We start from the raw sequence: 7,528 nt of genomic DNA on the forward strand, positions 1-7,528 counted from the left end.
CAGGAAAAGTGAAAGGCTGGTTGGGAATGAATGCCTGCCCACTTATAAAACACTTGCTGTGTTTAGAGAATGAATCAGCTTCTTTAGTATCTGCAACAACGTAGGCCAGTTTGGGGGCAACCCTTACCTGCCTCCATACAACTCCCCCTCAGAGCCTTCTTCAAGCCAACTGCAAATGTGAAAGACCCATCTAGGTTCTGGCCCCCCAGGGTGTTTCTCTAACAACCAGTCTTAAGTTCCAGAAGGAAATTCTTCCAGTGGATATAGAGCTGCTAGGGCTAGGTCACTGGTTTGTGGACAGGCAGTCAGAGACTGAACTGGCCTTAATAATACAGAGGTTAATAATTAGCCTCAATTATTCATATTAACCTTAATCATTCAGAGACGCCCTTACAATAACAGACTGTGAAGAATGTATTCATTTGACAAAGGCTTATTATATAGACTGCTGCATGGGCAGCAGCAATTACCAAGTTGGGAAAGACGAGGTCCCTACCCCCCACCCCCACCCCCGTCCATAGGTCTTTGAGACATGGGACATGGGACCCAGGAGTTATTAAAACAATACAGAACACAGTAAGTGAGACAAGAGAGACACCACAAAGAACTTTGAGGCCTCGTGTGGGTTGACGAAGAAGACTTCGTGGAGAAGATGACATTTGAGGTAGGGGAATGGGTAGCATGTCTGCAGTCCTGGAAGAGACAAGAGGACATTCTAAGCCAAGGGAACAGTCTAAGCAAACACAGTGCCTTAAGGAAGTTCAAGATTTGTGCAGAAAACAGCAAGAGGCTGGCTGGGTGGGGATAAAAGGTGCCTAAAGGATGACGCTGTGAACTAACTCATAGCCAGAAACCTGTTGGCAACGAGCGCAGAGAGCTATGGTGCCAGCAGAAGGGGATCCGTGGGGAACGGAAGCCACTGAAGATTTTAGAGATGGGGATATGCTTGAGCTGCGTTTTTGGCAGACTGCTCAGGCAATTATATGGAGCTAGGGCAAATAACCAGGGGACAGATATTGAGGGCCTGAACCGATGAGGCAGCAGGGCAGTGGGAGGTATCGCAGGACAGAATTGAAATATGCACAGGCATCTTTTTGAAATTGTGAATCCAGGCTGGCAGAAAACAATGCCATGATGATAGAGAAATAAGAAGTCCTCAGTCCGCTTTGTGGTAAGACATCTGCTTCCATTTACCAATGTCTTGGGGGTCAATAGCATCAGCAGCAGACCTGGTTTAATGGCTTATGGGATTGACTCAAGTAGTGGATAGGCCAGGAAAGGGGAATCACACAGAAGTACCTGGAACTGAAATCAGAAGACTGAGCTTGTAGTCCAGCCTAGCAGCTGGGTGACCGTAGGTAAACTGCTTTTCCTCTCGGGACCTTAATGTCTCCACTTGTAAAACGGGACCATCCAAGGCCCGTTCTAACCCTTACACATGATGATTCTGCAAATAGCATGGCTTCTGCAGAGGACTGTGTCTGTTTATGATCCAGACGCTGTCCTGACTCCTTTTGTACACGTGGAAACTCGTTTATATCTCACAACAATGCTTCGAGGTAGGTACTTGGTATTGGCTGAATGTTTGTGTTCCCCTAAAAGCCTCAGGTTGAAATCCTAACCCAAGATATGATGATATTAGGAGGCGGGGCCTTTGGGAGGTGAGTAGGACTTAAGGGTGGAGCCCTCATGAATGGGATTAGCGCCCTCCTGAAAGAAACTCCAGAGTGCTAGCACACCCCTTGCGCCATGTGAGGACGCAGAGAGAAGATGGCCCTCTGTGAATAAGGAATGGGTTCTCCCTGGACACTGAATCTGACGACACCATGATTTTGGACTTGCCAGTCTCCAGAACCATGAGAAGTAAGTTCCCGTTGGTTAGATGCCACTCAGGTTATGACATTTTGTTACGGCAGCCCAGGCTAACTGAAGACAAGAAAAGGGGGGAACATAGACGTAAGAAGAAGAGGTAACCCAAGCAGGGTGGCTTTGGAGTCCTGCTTCTAGCCATACGTGCGGCCATTGCATACAACACGGCAACACAGCGCCGCCCTGGGGAAGCCATGAGAATACGCCTCTTTGCAAGTGCCTGAGAGCCTAGCTTGAAGGCCAGCGGTGCGTGTCCTTCCTCCCAGGGCCTGGACCACTCCGACAGGCGAAAGATCGTACACAGTGCTGCTTGAACAATGGTCAGAGGTTGGCCGCATGAGTGGTGGGAGCCTGTAGACAGGGACTGTGGGGTCTTGCGCTGGTCACACAGGAAATGCCACCCCCGGACCCGCACCCATCCCACTGGAGCTGCCGGAAGGTGAGCTGATCTGGCATGAATCATGTTCACTCCCCTTCCACCAAAGCCCTGCTTCCAGCTGCTGGCATCTCATGTTTCACATGTCCCAAATGTTGGAATTCCTAGGGCCCCAGTTAAAGAAGGCAATGCCCATCCGGAGGGCCTCTACCATCCTTCCAGGTAAAAATAGATCCCACTTGGTGCTCAAACATGGTTAATTATCTGGGAGTGTGGCCCCCACCTTTATATAGGGATTCACAGTATGCGAGGCATCTGTATAAAAGTGATGCCATTTGATGCTCAGAAAAAAACCCTGCGAGCTAGCTTAGGCTACATGATACTTAATGCTCATTTTTGTCAATGAGGACACTAAGGCTGAGAGAGATTAAATGGCTGGAGTGAAAGGTAACCCGCTGCCAAATATCGGGGGAACGAAAACCCCACCCTTCTGTCCTCAAATCTGGCACTCTTCCCTTTACACCAGAGCATCCCGATGCGAAACAAAAAGTCAGTAGCAACTCTGGTTTTTAATCACAAGTGATGAACAGCCAGACAAAAAAGTTCTATCACTGCCATTGGGCGGCAGTCCTAGAGCAACCCTCAGTGGGTCAGTGTGCCTTGTGTTTAGGAAGGAATCATTCCAGATGGGCCAAGGAGGCTGAGAGAGGTGTGTTATGTACACCGCTAAAATATAAGCCATGCCTTTTGGGATGACCATGACTGCCGGCACTTCTGTGCGTACTACAGTCAGACGGGCAGCGCTGAGGGGAAATAGCACAGACTCCTGGACAGAGCCTTGGACCGTGAGACTTGAGGCCCGAGTTCAAGCACCTGCTCTGGTACTTACTAATGTGACTGCAACAAGTCATGTCCCTTCTGTGGGACTTACCTTCTTCATCTGTAAAATGGGGATAAAACCCTGAGTCCTATCCGTCTGACAGGGATGTTGCAGGAAGCAGATGAGATAATGGACATCAGAGAAGCATATTTGTCCCCTGAGGAAGGGAGATATGTGCCAGGGGTCAATTCCCAGCCATTCGGAATCTTTCCCATTCCAGGGTCTTTGGCTGACCCTGGGAAAGTGACCAACCGTTTGCAAGAACCTAATCTTGGACCTCCTCCAGCTGCTGAGCTAAGACCACCCGCCGGGTCACCTAACACTCTGACTTGGAGCCTTCCTGCTGACCTCTCTGAAAATATTGTCAATAGACCAAAGATACACTGAATAGCTGGCTTCCTTTTGGGGAGGCGGTCCCGCTGAGCCACGTGACGCAGGGGCACGGAGCCACCTTGGTGGGGAGGGCAGAGGAGCGGCTTGGCTGCCTAGGGAACTCATGAGCATTAGTAGCCCATGAATCCTGAGCCACCTTTCCACTCCTTCTAACTCAGTTTGTCTGGTCGATCTCTGACTTCTCCTCTAGCCCTAGAAGTCTCTGAATCTATGAAGCTAGTTCACAACTCCACAACTGTTGTCCATTCACTTGCCCTCTCTAAATGCCATTGCCCCATCTGCAAAACCCAAATCACACTTCCTGCCCGCAGCTGCAGCGTGCCGCTGTGCAGTTTGATTAGAAAGTCACTCTGAACTTGATCTCCTTGGAGGATGTCTGCCTCGCTCAATCAGTCAGTTGTAATGAGGTCATCGTTGGAACTGGCAGCTCGCACGGCTTTGGAATTCAAGCAAAGCACAGCAGACTTTCCCCCAAGAGCTGCATAAGCCTCCGGTACCCTGGGGTGACTGCTGCCCAGCTGATGTCAACCTTCCCACCAGCAGTCTCCCCCAAGATGTATCCACCACAACGAGGCTTGCTGGCAACTCACAAAGTTCTCCCCACAGACAGCACCCGGGCTCTCTGCTGCTCCTCCTGAGAAGTCCTCTTTATTTATCTTCCTGCAGAAGAATAGGTGGAAGGTCGAAGTTCATAAAATGCTCCTTCTGGTCAGCCAGTCTTTAGCCTGTACAAAATGGAAACCACTGAGAGTCTGTGAGTTAGTTCAGCTGTTCTCGAAATGTGTACTATGGATCCCTGGGGTCACCAAGATAGTTTCAGGGATGCCATGAGGTCAGAACTATTTTCATAACGGTACAAAGATGTTCATTGCCTTTCCTCCCTCCTTGGACATTCGCAGTGATAGTATAAAAGCAGCAGTGAGTAAAACTGCTGGTCCCTTAACACAAATCAAGACAGCGACCCTAGACTGTATGGTAATCGGTATATTCGTCACTATCGTGTACTTGCCATAAAAAAAAATTTTTTTAAGACGGTCTGGGATAAAACAATAAAGTTACCAACTTTATGAAACCTCAACCGTTGCGTAGCACGGTTGTTTTCATGCTGTGTGTGTTGAACCGGTGAGCGCACATAACTTCTGCCTCCTTCAGAAGTACCATGCTGTCTCCAGAAGAATCAGTTGTGTGGCTGAGTATAGCGAGCTGTACTAATCACCCTTTCAGAAAACATGTTTTTATGTGAAGGAAGCAACTAACAGATAAACGATGGTTATTCAGACTTGGGTTTTGGCAGGTATTTTTTCAAAAATGAATCTCATGAGGCTGTCACTTCAAGGAAAACAACAGACAGTATTTGTTGCCCATGACAAAATCCGAGCTTTCATGTGAGAATCAGGATCTTGGAAAAATTGCATCTGCCACTGCGAGCTTGACAGCTTTCCAGGGTTTAATGGCTTGTCCAATGATATGCCAATGGTGATATTAACAAGTGTGATTTTTAAATGCTGGATATTTAATTTTAAATTTAATTTTAAATGCTGGATATTAAATGCTGATATTTAGAAAATGTTTGTAACTTGGGGCGCCTGGGTGGCTCAGTCAGTTGAGCATCCAACTCTTGATTTTGGCTCAGGTCATGACCCAGGGTCATGGGATCGAGCCACAGATTGGTCTCTGCACTGAGTGTAGAGACTGCAAGATTCTCTCTCTCTGTCTGCCCCTCTTCCCCTCTCACACACTCTCTCTCTCTCAAATAAAATAAAAATTAATTAACTAACTAATTAAACGAACAAATGTATATAACTCAGTGAATCAATTTGTTTTAAATGGCCCATGTATGATGTTAGAAAAAGATAAAGTCAAAGTGCAAGATAAAGGAATAGATTTTAATGTAAGAAGGCAAAAAGTTCATTGATGTGGTTTCATATTCTACATTGTAAGGAAACTTTAAAAAAAACTACCACCTCTTGAGTTGAGATGTAGTATGAAAAAAGAACACCCAGAATTATCTAAGAAAACTATTAAAATATTCCTCCCTTTTTCAACTACATATATGCATAAGGTCAGATTTTCCACATACACATCAAACAACATAGCACAACAGACTGAATGCGGGAGAAGCTATGAGACTCCAGGGTCAACTCTGAAGCTAAACATTAAAGCAACTTGCAAAATATAAAACAAGGCCACATTTCTCTGTAAGACTTTTGTTTTGGGAAGTAGAATTACTTTTTATAAAATAAAAATAAAATTAAATAAAAATTTAATAAAATAATATAAAAATAAAAAATAAAAAATTACTTTTTATAAAATAAAAAGTTCCTTGTATTGACATGTTTATTATTGTAATTTTAAAGTGATTAGTAAATAAATATTTTTTTAAATCCCTCTGTGTTCATTTTTAACACCGTAAATTTTGACAGCTATAACTCAAACAAAATCTCTTGAGGTCCTCAGTAATTCTTAACAGTGGAAAAGAGTCTCGAGACCAAATCGTTTGAGAATGCCTAAGTTTCAATATTCTATAGTATTAGGATTGTGGATTCACAACAGTGGGGAGGCTTGTGGTCAAGGATTGTATGGGAGCCTTCTGCTACATGCTGACAAGGGCTGATAAGGGCCAGAACAGTTTTTTGTTTTTTTTTTTTTTTCATGTTTGCTTATTTTTGAAAGAGAGAGAGAGAGAGAGAGAGACAGAGCATGAGCAGGGGAGGGGCAGAGAGAGAGGGAGACACAGAATCGGAAGCAGGCTCCAGGCTCCAAGCTGTCAGCACAGAGCCTGACGTGGGGCTCGAACTCACGAACTGTGAGATCATGACCTGAACTGAAGTTGGATACTTAACCGACTGAGCCACCCAGGCGTCCCTAGAATTTGTATTTTAATAAGATCCCTAGGTGATTGGTATGCACATTCAAGTATGGTGGGCACTTTTCTGTGTTTCTTTAAAAAAATTTTTTTTTAATGTTTTTATTTATTTTTAAGACAGAGAGACAGAGCATGAGCAGGGGAGGGGCAGAGAGAGAGGGAGACACAGAATCGGAAGCAGGCTCCAGGCTCTGAGCTGTCAGCACAGAGCCTGACGCGGGGCTCAAACTCACGGACTATGAGATCATGACCTGAGCCAAAGTCAGACGCTCAACTGACGGAGGCACCCAGGCATCCCCACAACAGTTCTTAAGGTGGCAATGAGGCCGGCCAGAGGTGTGGTGCCCATTCACTGTGCAAACCAAGGTCACTATGTCACACTTTGGTTTCATTCCAATGCTACAAGACCATGGCTCTGAAGTGGACTTGGTCTCCTCCGAGGGTCATTTCCAATGCCGGTTATTTGAGGGGGGGATGGGTGTCCTAACAAGAAGCAGAAACAGAGCATATAAATAGGACAAACTTACTCTAGCTGTCTGGGTGGAGACTTGAGGAAGCAAGGAGACTGGGCACATACTCTGCTTGGCAAGTGCTGAGATAATGCCTATGAGGGGGATACAGAAGCGGAGGCCGGGACCAGGAGGGGTCCGCAGGCCTCAAAGAGAAAAGCCCACCCGGTATCTTGTGTCACAGCATGACCCGCGTTTACTTCTTTTTTGTTATCATTGAGTCTCCAGTGAAACAAATCTTGTCAAAGAGCGCGGCTTTGTCTCTGCTGGAGGAAAGCGAAGAAAGAGGCATGAGTTGATTGATGCAGGGAAAATAGCAGGCCCTCATCCAGGTTACTGTGGGCTGGGGTAATGGTTAGAGAGAAACTCTCAAGAAAAAGGGGGAACTCACGAATCAGAGACATGGCTTCTCTGTCCAGTGACAGCTAGACTTTGTTTACAAAAGGCAGAATTTTCCCTACAGGAATTGACTGACCTGAGGTATATTTTGGAGTAAAGAAGGAATGGAAGTGGCTGAATACAGCTGCTAAAGTGGCTCCCAAACTTCTACTTGGCGTCTGAGATGCCTATGAGACATCCCAGACAGAGAGGCCCAGAACAGAAGGCAGAAGCTTCCAGAGGCTGAGGTTCTGGAA

General features: G+C 46.1%; 1 long non-coding RNA gene across 1 annotated transcript; it reads right to left on the reverse strand.

The window, feature by feature from the left end:
• Nucleotides 1-529: 529 nt before the first annotated feature.
• On the reverse strand, nucleotides 530-7,471 carry LOC122198673. The gene is made up of 5 exons (XR_006193094.1): nucleotides 7,369-7,471; nucleotides 6,912-7,159; nucleotides 4,109-4,243; nucleotides 3,177-3,282; nucleotides 530-693 (listed from the first exon to the last, which is right to left on the reverse strand). It is a non-coding gene; the product is annotated as an uncharacterized LOC122198673 (long non-coding RNA).
• Nucleotides 7,472-7,528: the final 57 nt, after the last annotated feature.

Source organism: Panthera leo, chromosome C2 (genome assembly GCF_018350215.1).
Source record: "Panthera leo isolate Ple1 chromosome C2, P.leo_Ple1_pat1.1, whole genome shotgun sequence".
NCBI classification, from domain to species: Eukaryota; Metazoa; Chordata; class Mammalia; order Carnivora; family Felidae; genus Panthera; species Panthera leo.